Genomic DNA, 14472 nt, shown 5'->3' on the forward strand with positions numbered 1-14472 from the left:
GGCCGCCGCCGTCCGGGGCCGGCCAGGCGCCGGGGCGTGTGGCCGGGGGAGGCGAGCGGGCGAGCGGGCGGGCGGGCGGCCCCTGGCGGCGGGGCCGAGGCCGCCGCAGCCCCTGCGCTGCGGGGACTTTCCGACGGCGCCCGCGGGGCTTTTCTAGCCTTTTCGGTCCCGCTGAGGGAGAGAGGCAACCAGGGAAGAGACGAGTGAAATGGCTCCTCTGCCCCCACGACGTTTGGGGGTGGATGGGGGGAGGGCAGCGTCCAGACGCCAAACCGAGAGGACCGGCTGGTACTAGCCGTCCGCTTCGGGGGGTGGGGGGGCGTCCCAACCGTAGAGCCGCGGAGAGCCCGGGACCCAGGCGCCCCGCGTGTGAAGGTGAGACACACACTGTTAGCCGCAGGGACTTGGGGACACATGGGCGGCCGCGCACGGGGCCTGGAGAGGTGGGTGGGGTGGGTGCCCACCGTGTACTCGCAGAGGCTGATACGGGCGCTCCGCGTACGCGGGCGGAGGAGGGCACACGGGCGCTTCGCGTTCCCAGAGAACCGGAGAGTCACACACACACACACCCAGCGCTCACCCGGGAGCAAGGACCTCGGTCCCCTAGAGAGGATTCTCGGTGGCTCCTCATCCCCCAAAGACGCATCGCTCGCGGCTGGGGCTGACTCACTGACCTAGAGAGAGACCGGGATCGGGGTGTCGGGGTGCAGGGCTTAGAGGGAGGTGGTTACACTGCATTCTGGGCAGACTCGGGTGTCGCACCCCGCTCCGCCTTCCGGAGAGACCGTGGACACAGACACACACAACTCGAGCATAGCGAAGGCTCACAGACTCAAGCGATTGGAGAGGACACACCAAGGAACGCGTTTGCAGGTTTTGGGGGGAAAAAATGAGAGAGAGCGTGGAAGGCACTGCGAAGGGACCCAGCAAGCGGAGTGCCTGAGGACGCCGTTTATGGCCATGCAGTACCGTGTGTGGGTGAGGGAGGCAGAGTGCACGCATCGCGAAAGGGAAGGCAGAGATCATCTGAGAAATCGCTGAACAGTCGCTCGGAGAAGAGAGACATCCGTGGAACAGAGAACCCGCAGGGCATCCCGACAAAGAGCTGAGCCCATGCCACGGAAACACGCACCGATTAACTGATCTCATAAAGCAGGCGCAGAGGCCAGGAGAACACCCGGACACACACAGTTAGTTATTCAGATAAAAGTGGAGAAAGGAATTAACATCTGTTGAGCTCCCACTAGTGCCAGGCACTTTAAATGCTTCGAAGGAAGGCCCAGAGCAGCAGGCAAAAATGGCAGGAGAGATGTGAACCTGGGAGCGTTAACCAAGGGAGACAACCTTCAGAGACGCCCCCATACCTAAGGATGCACACAGAGGGAGGCGTGCGGCTGTGCACAGCTTGAGAAGTGCCTGAACTCACCTTCCGTGTAAAGAGCAGCAGAAACTCAGGGACATGCCCGCAGATGGCACTCACAGAGTGGATGCATGGATGTACATTCCAGGGCATATGTGTTACCCACCGGAGACTGTACAGGTGAAAAATCCTCAGATCCAGGAGTGGAGGGAGGAAGGCATGCACAAGAAGAAGCCTTGCACACACCTGGGAAATCTCAGAGAGGAAAAAGTTCTCGAGTATGACTGGGAAGTCAGTGTCCACTCCGCAGTAGGAAGGCGAGGAAATAAAGACAGAAAAACTGCTTGTGTCAGTAGCTGCTCCCAGACAGGTGCATCTGCAGGGGAGAGAGCAGCACCAGCATGGAGTGCGAGGCCCCCTGTGCAGGAAGCCAGGTAGGCAGGCAGAGGAACAGGGGCAGACAGTGGAGAGAAACTCAGCCCTGCAAGATAGAGAGATAAGCCTGTCTCTGTTCCTAGGGGCGGGTGTGGAAGCAATGACAGAGGGAAGAAGGTAGGTCAGGGTATGTGAAGAGAAAAAAAACGCTCTGAAACCAGAGAGGAAGTAGTCAGCCGGAGGAGGCCAGCCTGCAGTCAGAAACAGACCCAGGGAGCAGATAAAGGCTGACACACAGGGGTGGGGAGAGGCATCTCTGGGGGCAGTATTTCAGCCAGCCATCTTGGGGGACACCTGGCAAACTGTACAGCTGATTACAGTAAGATTGACAGGCGCTGGATCAAAGGGAAGAAAGAGGTGGGTGAGGAGGCCCACACAGGGAAGGGGTTCCCCCCCCCCCAGGAGAGCGAGGTGACAGAGGAGCCCCCAGGGCTCCCTGACCTGCATGGCTGCTGGGGCCCAAGAAGAGTGCTATTTGTTTTCCTCCCTTGGTTTCTGCCTCCTACACCTTAGCGCTTCATGCTTGGGATTAAAGTTTAGAATTCTTTGAGTCTAATAGCCCCCACATTTATATGCCATTGTCTTAAGAAATAGATCAAAAATTCTTCCATCCCACTGCTTAGTTCTTGATTATTTATTTTCACTTTATAGGCAAAGGTACCAAAGTCAATGGCTTTCCTTACTCCTGACTACTTCTGTTACCTATTAATATCATTGCTGTCTGTTTCCATCTCTGTGTATGCAAATTAAGAGGTCTGGTCAGTCTGTGCAGAGGCAGAGAAGGGAACCACAGAAGACTTTTCCAAGCCCCTCACCCTTTCTGAGTGTAGTCCTTGGGTGCCTTTTCTTCTGGAAGGGTGATATAGTATGCAGGGAGAGGAGGAAGAAATAAGCTGATTTGATGGTTGCAATTGGTTCCAGCCTTGTTTCTGACTTAACCAGTTCCGTCCCCAGGCCTGACTGTCACTTTGGCCACAGAAACACTTTAAGGGACTTGGAAAAAGCAGGAATCGGGGTGAGACTGGAAACTTCTGACAGCTGAAAAATGGTGTGTCCAGCCAAACCTCCCACAGAGGTATCCTCAGGGCCTCTCCTGACTCAGGCAGGACCAGGGCTCCCCCATCACCATAAAGTTGCCAGCAGTGGGCAGATGGCCCAGCTTTTATCCTCCAGGAGAACGATACATACTTGGGCTGTTACACTTTCCACACTTATCAAAGTAGGGCTCCTAACTAAATTGTAGCTGCATTTGGAATTCTGTTCTCTCCTGGGGAGGAGAGGCAGGATAGCTTTAACCTCTCATGTGAAACTTTACCATTCCTGTACTTGATAGGAAGGTGCTTAATGGTTGACAAGTGGCCTCCCAGGTGTTGGCCTGTGCAAGGTTGTGACTGTTATTCCTCCTCTTGTGATGACTTTCTAAGACCCAGAAACTTTAAGAGGTTAATTTCCTAAATTAAGCATCAGAGTTATTTTTATCCAGATTATTTTGTATTGGATTTTCCTAAATTAACCTACTTGACCTAAGACTTCAGGGAGGTACATTTAGGAATTTTAGGAAACTATGACTTAGGCTAAATACAGAAGTTCTCTAGATGTAATTGGGCAAGTATCTGAAATTATTAGAGTCCATGGAAACAGAATCTTTAATTGGAAACAATTCCTCACTGTTTCAAGACAAACAAACCTAATTGACCTTCATTACTCAAGTTTTCTATTTTTAGAGAAGAAATGAAGAATGCTATTTGGGAACCTTTTAAATAGAGATTAGGGTGGGGAATAGAGACATTGTGAGTTCAGGAATGGGAGTTATAGCTGGAGTAAATATCTCATAAAAGTTGTTTTTCACTCAGTTTTGAATACAGAAACAGTTTCCAGTTGATTATATACAAGAATGTATTAATTAGAAAGTTATTTTCATGGTTTGCAGAATAAACTCAGAATACTGATATAGATATTTAGTATATATTTCAAAGCTACTTTTCCCCCCATAGTTTATTTTGAATGAAGTTAAAGTTACTAAATAAAATCACATATTACAACTTCATAGACATTCTAAATTCATGTCTGAATTTATGGTCTATATAATCCCTATACATTTAAATACATTTTATATGTTACTATAATTACATATTCTCCCAGATATATCCTAAAAGTGTTTTAAATCAAACCTCAGAATTCTAAAACTTACCTTAGCCAATTCCTTCAGTAAATGTGTAGCTGGCTTTATTTTGACATTTGAGTAAGTCATTTTGCAGTAACAAAAACCTTATCAAAATATTGTTTTCAGAATCTGCCATTGCTGAGCCTGTTGATTTTTTTTTTTTTTAATGTTTACTTAAAGTTTCAAAGGTGGTGGCTCAAATAATACTATCATGTTTGTCCAACTATTACGTAAACGTCTCGCAAAGATGCATCTCAAGGCAGGAGACATTCATTCTCTATGCCTGAGCATGAGAAAGGAGATGCTTTAAGGGTTCTGTTAACACATTATTTTGTCAACTCCAGTTATTGGCTTTAAATAAATTTTCCTGCTTGTATGAGTGTCTTCTAGGAAAATGATAGTGTTTTGAAAATGTGTGTAAATACACTTACATTTAATTTTGTATGAGGAATTCAGTCTTGTACAGTATTACCAGATTCTATTATTTCCAGTCAAAGCATAAAGTCTTATTTAAACCTCTGAAGTTACTGTCCTTCATCATAGCTCCCTTTAATGTGTTCCATGATCTTATGAAATCACTCATCCCACAGGTCATGGGGTAGGAGATATCCTCTCCTCTCCTTTCTTTTTACCAAGTAAAGATATCAGCGTTTGATTCATCGTACTTTAAGGCACAAAAAGACACATGCCTTACTTTTTCCTGTCTCTTCCTTTTTTGTGCCTGCCCTCAAACAATTTTGAATGTGTACGCGTGTGTTCAATAATCTGCTGTTATAAATACAGAAGGACCTGTTCTTAAGGGCACCACTCAAGCATCCAGACCTGCCAACACAGCTGCCACTGCTGCTGACACACTAAGTGAAACAGTGAGGTTTGCCTTAGCAGATTCCTTCTGTTGCAGTTTTTTCACATAGCCAATTTTAATTTAAATAGGTTAATCTTACTGACTTTAACTTAAACCCATCTTGAGGCTGAACTTGATCTGAAAAATCTTTGTATCAAGTAAAGTCAAATCTGTGCCCCATTTTGCAATAAGTGAAAAGTTTATTCAGATGATCAGGTGTTCAATGCAAAGAAGGGTGCTCCTCCCAGTGAAAAGCAGTGGCCAGATTGCCTGAAGGGATAGACAGGGAACCTTGGCACCAGAATTGAGAGGAGGAAGAAAGAACATATGTGAAGGATTGGACCGTGTTCAAGAAGAGAATTTAAAAGGAAAGGGGTGTAAAATCCTTGGAATGATTTACAGGAAAGCTTAGCAAGGACAATCACCAGATTGAACCTTTCTATTTGCACTTGTTTTTTTTTTTTTTAAAAAAAAAAACAACTATGGAAGCTGTGCTAGGTCATTTTTAACAATTTGCAGTGACTACAAAGGGGATCAGGAGCCTACCATCAATGTTCAGCCTAAGTATTTGCCAATTTGGGTTAAATGTATTTGGAGTATTTAAGAAGATGTCCCTAAAATGTGATGAAATGGGCATTTCTTTGTGTAAGATGAGTAGAGTTTTAGAATAGAGAAGACAGCATTTGTATGACCACAGCACATTTGACTTGCCTGCATACCTCAGCTCCATAGGACGTTTCCCATGACTTAATACAGAAATCTCGAAAAGCAGGCCTGGAGCAGAATGTAGTAAATTAATGACTGTCTCTACAGCCACGTTTAAGCTGGAAAAACATGGCATGAATCAGGTCAGATTTACCATGAAAATTGCTTTCTTTTCTTTACCTTTCTCCCTTCCCCTCCTTTCAGTTTATCTACCTATCTACAATTTTGGTTGTGGCATTATGGCTCTTGATAGCCATGTTAAATCTTTAGGAAGAACTGGTTTAACGGCCTCCACTTAAGGGCCTCCACTTTGCCTGCAAAGGCCAAACATGGAATTTCACAGCTAGCAGTTTAATATAGGATATAAGAAGAGGGAATCTTATTAATTAGACTGTATGCACCTTAAGGGCTTCCCAGGTGGTGCTAGTAGTAAAGAACCCGACTGCCGATGCAGGAGACTTAATAGATGGGCGTTCGATCCCTGGGTCAGGAAGATCCCCTGGAGGAGGGCATGGCAACCCACTCCAGTATTGTTGCCTGGAGAATCCCATGGACAGAGGAGCCTGGTGGGCTACAATCCATAGGGTCCAGAGTTGGACACGACTGAAGCAACTTAGCACACACGCATATGCTCCTTAAAGATTCATGAATCAAATTAGCACCTTGAATAGAACTCAGTAGTCAGAGCATTTGGCTACTAGTTTAATAACTAGGTTGTTAGACAGATAACATAAGTTTCTTTCTTGTTGAGGTTCCTTTATGTTATTGGTCTAAACAACAGCTTTGGATCTTAAAGGGTTTTAACAGGCAGAGACTAGATGGGGGAATCACATCTTCAGGAGAAAGAGTGGCATAGGCAAGGAAAGGGCAAAAGTAGAAAAGCTAAATCAGGCTTTGAGAATTGCAAGGAAGACCCTGTTCCTCTCACTTTTGAGTGCAGGAGAAAATATAATTGGATTAAAGAGAGGAAAGGGAAACTAGGGCAGATTAGAGTTTATTCTGTCAAAACTGAGGAGACACTGATTAGAAAGTTGAGGTGATTGAGCTAATGCTTTAGGATTATTCTGGACTCTGTGCACATGATGAATGTAAGATGCATCTGGAAAGAAGTAGACAAGTTAGGAAGAAGTACATGGTCAAGATCAGAGACGGGTAGAATGTGAACTAGGAATACAGTGGGAGACAAGATACTATAGATGAGTAGAATCTATGGAATGTAACACCAGGTTTTATAAGAACAGGGTTGAATTGACATTTCTAGCCATCAGCACTAGGAAGAAACCCTTAGTAGAGAGAGAAATTGGAAGCAGTTGGGAGGGTAGAATAGGGTCGGGGAGGGAAAGTACTGTATTCTTCACTCAGTCCTTTGTTTGGTGATAAGGAGACTTAGGTTTGATTAGCTGTTCTGTATCTGAGAAGTATATTTGGGTCTAGGTCTAGACTAGAACAATGCCATACTATTTACATGTTTCAAACTTTTCCATTTGGGTGGAAATTTTGGGGATTGGTGATGTTTTGGGGGAAGTTGAAATTACTAGGTAGAAGAAATTTTGGTTTTGAGTAGGTATTTTGAAACTTTGTTTGTATTTTTGTAGGCTCCCTTTATTCAATAACCTTCTCTATAAATTTCACTTAAGACTATCATAGAGTACAGATAATATGAAAATTGAATTTGATTTTTACATGAAGATCAGGCCTTCCGTGCTTTCTGTCGCAAGTAATTATTGAAACATTAAGTAACTCTCTATAATGTTCCTGGATTTACATTTCAAGCATCATTTTAAAATGATTCCTAAAGGCCTTGAAAGGGTCAGTGTTTTCACCTCCAGATTACTTTCATTTCTGTTTGTGTTTTGATTCTCTTTGTTTGTTTGACAGTTTGTGAAAAACAAACTAAAAAATAATCATGTGTACATATACATTGTCTCTATAGACTAGTTATGATCACTTGGTTCATGGTCCATAGAGATAACCTTGGCTAGAAGACTTTTCTCATGAACAGTGAGCTGGTACAAGGAAGGAACTAAGCTTGAACTTTCTAATAAGATTCTCTGAGATGCTTTAGGATCTAAATATGCTTACCTGTAAACTTAAGTGTTAGCATATTTTTAAAAAGACATTTACTTAGTATCATGGCTTTTGGTTTTCATTGTTGAAACTGTGATGTCTCAGATAACCAGAAAACACATCCCTGTGGTTAAAAGGCAGTTGAAACATTTTTTTTTTTTAATAAAAGACTAAAGTAGGAGTAGGAATTATTTCTAGAACTATCAAATATTCATTTAGCCAATGTTTATCTTCTGACATGTGCAGGCATAGAACTAGAACTGGATAAGTCAGTGATGGTCCCTGCCTTAAGAAAGTACTCATGTCTTAGTAGTCACAAGCAGACATTAAAATTAAATAAGTACAATGAAGTCTGTGTGCAAGGGGACACCTAAAGAGAGAAGGATTAGCTGTGAATGCATCTGAGAAGTAGTGTTGGCTTTTTAATCTCCTGTCCCCTGCCCAGCCCACTCCAGTTGGGTTGTGTCCACCACATCCCTGAGATGGCACATGACTAGGTCCTTTGTTGTCAGATCCAGTGTCAAATCTCTCCGTTCCTGTCTTACCTCAGTATCGCGCCGTCCAGTTGATTACTCTTTCCTGTTTTCCTCCCACTGCCCTGCGCATTTTCAGTCTCCTCTGCTGATGGTCCCCTGCTTGACTGGCCTGTGGAAGTGGGAGATCCCAGTTCCTTTCTCTATTCACTTCCCTAGGGGAGCTCATCTAGTCCTGAGGATTTAAATGCCATCTGTATGTTAATGACCTCCAAATGTTTATCTCCAGCTCCAACCTTCCTCTGTTTCCAGGCACCAATTTTCAACATCTCATCTCTTTATCAAAGTGTAAGAGGTTATCTCAAACGGAATAGTCCCAAACATAGTTCTTGATTTCACTCCTTACATCTTTGTGAGTGTTCCCCATTTCAGTACGTGGCAGCACTTGTTCCCAGTTGCCTAATAATTGACTGGTTTACCTTGATTTATCTCTTTTCTTGACTTAATTGATCCTTACAGTAAGTTTTGTCATTCTTCGAATGTCTGAAATCTAACTTCATCCATCACCACCACTCCACACCCAGCCAACCTCATCTCTCTTGAGGACCCGTGCCATGGACTTCCAGCTAGCCTCCAAGCTTTCACTCTTCCTCCAGGAGTCCATTCACCTTGCAGCACCCAGAGTGACCTTTTTAAAACACTTAAATGTGATCATGTCGTCTCCAAGTTTCAAGGTTTCTAATAGCTTCCTTTGTTCTAGATGCTTCATTTATAAATTTCTAGTATTTTAAAAATAATACCCATCTTCAAATCCAAGCTTATTTTACTGCTTCTCCTTATACCTTACTAGAGATCAGGATCACAAGGAACAAATCTTCATTTGTATTTATAGTCAGATTCAATGTGTAAGTTTATTTACACAGTTATAAAGTCTACATTAAGTTCTCTCTTTGAAAAAAAGATGGGATATTATGCTTCAAATATTGTTATAAGGTCTGGTTCACAGTAACTAACTTTTCAGGCCGTTGTTCAGTTTGGATTTTTGCCTTCCATGTTCCTTTAAATAGTTGTATGAAATACTAACGTTTTAGACTTTTTTTTTTTTTCACTTTGGCCTACATCAGATAGCTGCAGTTTTCCAGAAACTCTCTAAAAACAAGGATTGTGTTAAATAGATCAGATTTTTTTTATTTCTCACTGCCCTTTTGATTCTCTCCTTTATATTTCCTTCTTCTCTATGCTGTAATGGCTAGAAAAACATTATTCTTTATTCCATACAAGCTTTAATATGGTTCTAAAACTGCAGAGAACGAGTTTCTCCTATGTGTAAAGTTGGATTGACTGACGATTTTGTGAAACTTTGATTCTGTCTTTTTCTTTGGGTATAGGGTGGTGGTGGGGGCATTTAGTAAACGATAGCTTTGGATTACCCCGAAATTTCACATTCATACTATCATTCTAAACATATTACCCCCTTTGACAAGAGCTGAGTATATTTGATTTCAGGATTAACTGTCTGATTTCCTGTGCTATATTCTGCTTTTGTTTAGTCACAAAGTTGTGTCTGACTCTTTGCAACCCCATGTACTGCAGCCTACCAGCCTTCTCTGTCCATAGAACTTTTCCAGGCAAGAAGACTGGAGTGGGTTGCCATTTTCCTCTCCAGGGATTTTCTGCTTTAGCTCCATCTTTTTTTTTTCTTCCTCTTCTTTCCTTGCCTAGATTTTTTTCTTTTACATTACCATGGTTAAAAATATAATTATTGGATAATCTTTGGTTATTCTATCAGGTGATGTTTTGAAGAGCAGAATTAAATAACTTCTTAAAGGATTATAACCGCAAGTTCTTAAAATAGTATAGTACCTCTTTAGGAAAGAAAGAAAGATGTATCTTAAATCGTATCCCAGGATAAGTCATAAATACTTTTTACTATTTACTTGTATAAGTTAAAACAAACTCAGGTGCCACGTGATATTTTCCTTAAGCTGTAGTGCAAAACCAAAACAGTGATTCCCCCCCAAAGCTATTTATTCCTATCAGTTCTTAATTCTCTAACTTTCAGATATTTCACATTTTATATAACTGTTGTTAAGGAGGAGTAAGAGAACCTAACTTATCCAGAGTGGTGGGCAAGAGCAAAGTTCTTAAAGTGACCCAGGCCAGAGTTTGAGCTCCAAGTCACTTTTTAAAGCTGTGCAACCTTATGTGATTTCACAGGATTTTCTTGAGAAGTGCAAATAATAGTATCTACCTAACAAGGGTATTCTGAGAACTCCCAGAGGTGATAGTAAAAATGATTACACTGGCCTGACACATTTTAAGCACTCAATAAATAGTAACTAGGTAGCTATAATTATTTCCTAAAACAATCTCACTTAAAGCAGTCACCTGGTGCATGACCATTTATAGAAAGTTTTCTGGTTTTGACAAAGTTCCAAAATTATATTTGACTTGGGAATTTTTTCTTTTTGCACTATCTCTATCATGACTTATAATGTGGCTTAGGTACTCAGATAAAAAATGAAGTATTTAATAAATACCTATTGGTTAATTTTAAATAATTTAAGAACTAACTTGAGTCAAAGCTCTATGATGGATGCAAAAGGGAAACTGAAGGTATTTCAAGTATATCTCTAACCTTAGAGAATAAAGTTAGACCTCTGTAATGTGTTTCTTAGAGAAATCACTCTTTTCTAGGCCAGAAGTCTATTTCTTATGGTTGTATGTTGACAAAACCAATAGTGGTTGATAAAGTAAAAGTAGCTATAGATTTAATTTTTCCTGAGGGATGAGCAATATGTAAATAATCAAGAGATGTTTATAATGATTTTTATAGGATAACTCTCTTCTTGTGGTGGTTTAGTCACTAAGTTGGTCTTGACTCTTGTGACCCCATGGACTGTAGCCCACCAGGCTCCTCTGTCCCTGGGATTTCCCAGGCAAAAATACTGGAATAGGTTGCCATTTTCTTCTCCAGGGGATCTTCCGGACCCAGGGATCAAACCCTTGTCTCCTACATCTCAGGTGGATTCTTTACCGCTGAGCCACCAGGGATTCCCTACTCTCTTCTTATTTAATCCCCAAAGAAACCAGAGCCTTGCCCCTTCTCTCCTCTCATAAAAGAATCCTATCAGAAACTTAAATTACTGGGACTGCCCTGGTGGTCCAGTGATTAAGATCCACCTGCCAATACAGGGGACATGGGTTCAATCCCTGGTCTGGGAAGATCCTACAGGCCCAGAGGAATTAGGGCCTCACACTGCAACTAGAGAAGAGCACCCCCCTCACCACAACCTGCATGTGACAACGAAGACCCAGCACAGCCAAGCATAAAATTTTAAAGAAGAAATTAAAATTCAGGTCAGTTCAGTCGCTCAGTCATGTCTGACTCTTTGCGACCCCATAAATCGCAGCACGCCAGGCCTCCCTGTCCATCACCAACTCCCGGAGTTTACTCAAACTCACGTCCATAGAGTCTGTGATGCCATCCAGCCATCTCATCCTCGGTCGTCCCCTTCTCCTCCTGCCCCCAATCCCTCCCAGCATCAGGGTCTTTTCCAATGAGTCAACTGTTCGCGTGAGGTGGCCAAAGTACTGGAGTTTCAGCTTTAGCATCATTCCTTCCAAAGAACACTCAGGGCTGATCTTCTGTAGAATGGACTGGTTGGATCTCCTTGCAGTCCAAGGGACTCCCAAGAGTCTTCTCCAACCCCACAGTTCAAATGCATCAATTCTTCAGCGCTCAGCCTTCTTCACAGTCTAACTCTCACATCCATACATGACCTCTGGAAAAACCATAGCCTTGACTAGATGGACCTTTGTTGGCAAGTAATATCTCTGCTTTTGAATATGCTATCTAGGTTGGTCATAACTTTCCTTCCAAGGAGTAAGCATCTTTTAATTTCATGGCTGCAATCACAATTAAGATTGCATAGTAAAATTACTTAGTAAATTACATATTACTTTTACAGTCCTGATATATTGTGAGGAATAGTCCCTGAGAATAAGTGGACAAAGATTTCTTTGGTCATAGAGCAGTTTTTGTTGCAGTAGTTGGCTTATTATAATGGCAGTTTTCAAGAACATAACTAAACTTTTGAGCATTTTAGTATTGTCTACACTTTTATTCTAAGCTTAAGAATGCCCTACATTTCCCTGAGAAATAAATAAGAGGGGGTTAATTCAAGGAACTCTAAAAGCAGTGAACCAAATGAGAGTTGAACAGAATCTTTTGACTGTAAAGTGAAAGTGAAAGACGCTCAGTCATGTCCGACTCTTTGCGAGCCCATGGACTGTATAGTCCATGGAATTCTCCAGGCCAGAATACTGGAGTGGGTAGCCTTTTCCTTCTCCAGGGGATCTTCCCAACGCAGGGATCAAACCCAGGACTCCTGCATTGCAGGCGGATTCTTTACCAGGTGAGCCACAAGGGAAGCCCTTTGACTTTAAAGCATCACCTTTATCAGGTTGTTGAAGCATTTATCAAAAGGGGTTACTCTAGTCAGTACCAGTCTGCCTTGTGTTTCTTGGCTGGACGAAGAGGCCAGATCACTATCTTATTTATAATTCAATTACTATTCAGGTAAACCCTAGAGTTATGTGATTTTCAAAAGAGCTACCTGCTGCAAATATTTAATTAAAGCTAAAAATCAAAAGTTGAAGTCCTGCTGAAATTCCATTCATAATGGAAATGCACTTAGTAAGTTAAACATTACTGTAAAACATGCCATATCATATTTGGTCACCTGTAATTACTTTGTCTTTTAAAACTGGATTGCATTTTAAAATATACAGTGAGTTGAGGTTATGTTTGTGCAGTTAAAATTAGGCTAGAAAGATTTAGATGAAAAAGGAACTTGAGACGTATAATGGTATTGACTCTTAGAACTTATTCCTGGTCCCTTTCCTATTAACACGGTAGTCAGTTGCATAAAAAGTGGTATAGCATTCTAGCTGTCTCTTGTTGCTTTAAAAAAAAGAAAAAATTCAGGAACTATAGTACCTAACATCTTCTTATCTAAAATTGGGGTTAAAATTGATAATGGATTTAAGGGTCTCATATATTTTTCTCTTCTAGCTTGTTAGGTATCTTAAAGGAGTTTTTCAGTAACAGTAATCCCAGTTTATTGTGTTTAGATAAACACCCGCAACTACTCCATGGATTTTTTTAATAAAAAAAATGTTAACATGGTATTTATATATGTTCCTTTACTATACATGGTCCTTACAGGGGAAAAAAAAAGAAAAAAACTATTTTTTTAATAAAAAATGTTAACATGGTATTTATATATGTTCCTTTACTATACATGGTCCTTACAGGGGAAAAAAAAAAGAAAAAAACTATTTTTTTTTTAAGTTTTTATTTAGTCAGAAACAACCTTGAAAATTGCAATGATTTTATGAAATTCATTTTCCTTGGAAACAAAGTGCCAGAAGAATTAAATGAGCATTTAAGTGCTTTTACATGTTCAACACAGGGAGATAACCTATTACAGAGGCAAGAGAAGGAAAGGGTTCTGTATTTGAGATTCAGAAACCAGGATTTGAGGTCCACCTCTGCTAACCACTAGCTGGATGATCTCAACCAATGAACTCTGCCTGTTGGAGACTCATTCATCTCCCTCTGAAATAGGAGGTGATGAAGCCTTCCTCCCACCCACAGCTGGTTTTAGAAGGCCTCCCTATAGGCTATGGATATAAAAATGCTCTGTACATTACAAAACTGTCTAAACAAGAACAAGTTATCATTTTTATTGAGGAATCAAGTAATAGAGCTATAACTCTAAGCATATCAGGAGGTAAGTTTCTAAATGCAAGCAAGTCATGAGGCAAAAGGTTGGATAATGTCAGAATTACTCTTGAACGTTCCAAAGTTGATGTACAGCATAGTGGTACTGTTTTTTCTATACAACTCTAAATAGTAAAGTATATAATGTGTATAGTTGGATACTGCATATATAAAGAGACCATAACCAACATGATTTTATGTATTATTTTTTTAGCATAATGTATATAAGTACTTGCAAATTAAATTTGTATTAGATTCTTCTGTAACATAACAACCAGGAGTAAGACAACTTATGCAAAAATACACCCTAATGTAGTGGTACCATAGACACAAGCATCTGGAAAAACAATAGCTAATGGTAGTTAAAGTAGGCACAGTTCAGCGTGAGCAAAATGGTGGCATTCATATCTTGTTTGGTGAGGAAATGTGTAATGTTTTAAAATGTGAGTCCTTTTTCAGTTGAGCATTGATCCCCCAAGTACTCGCCACTCCTTGTTGCTTTATACCCAGTCTCTTACCTGAGTCTTTGATTCCTGATTCATCCAAAGGAAGGTCTAGCTGAGGAAATTAATCTTAAACTTGAATGTTAAGTGATTAGTGTGGATTGGCAAAATAGTGTTAGGGAAGTTATGCCAG

At 41.4% G+C, this 14472-nt stretch overlaps 1 protein-coding gene across 1 annotated transcript in view; it reads left to right on the plus strand.

Moving 5' to 3' along the window:
• Positions 1–14472, plus strand: part of ELL2 (elongation factor for RNA polymerase II 2) — a 76049-nt gene that overhangs the window by 833 nt on the left and 60744 nt on the right. The gene's annotated exons all lie outside the window — the stretch shown is intronic.

Source organism: Oryx dammah, unplaced genomic scaffold (assembly GCF_014754425.2).
Source record: "Oryx dammah isolate SB20612 unplaced genomic scaffold, SCBI_Odam_1.1 HiC_scaffold_5, whole genome shotgun sequence".
NCBI lineage: Eukaryota > Metazoa > Chordata > Mammalia > Artiodactyla > Bovidae > Oryx > Oryx dammah.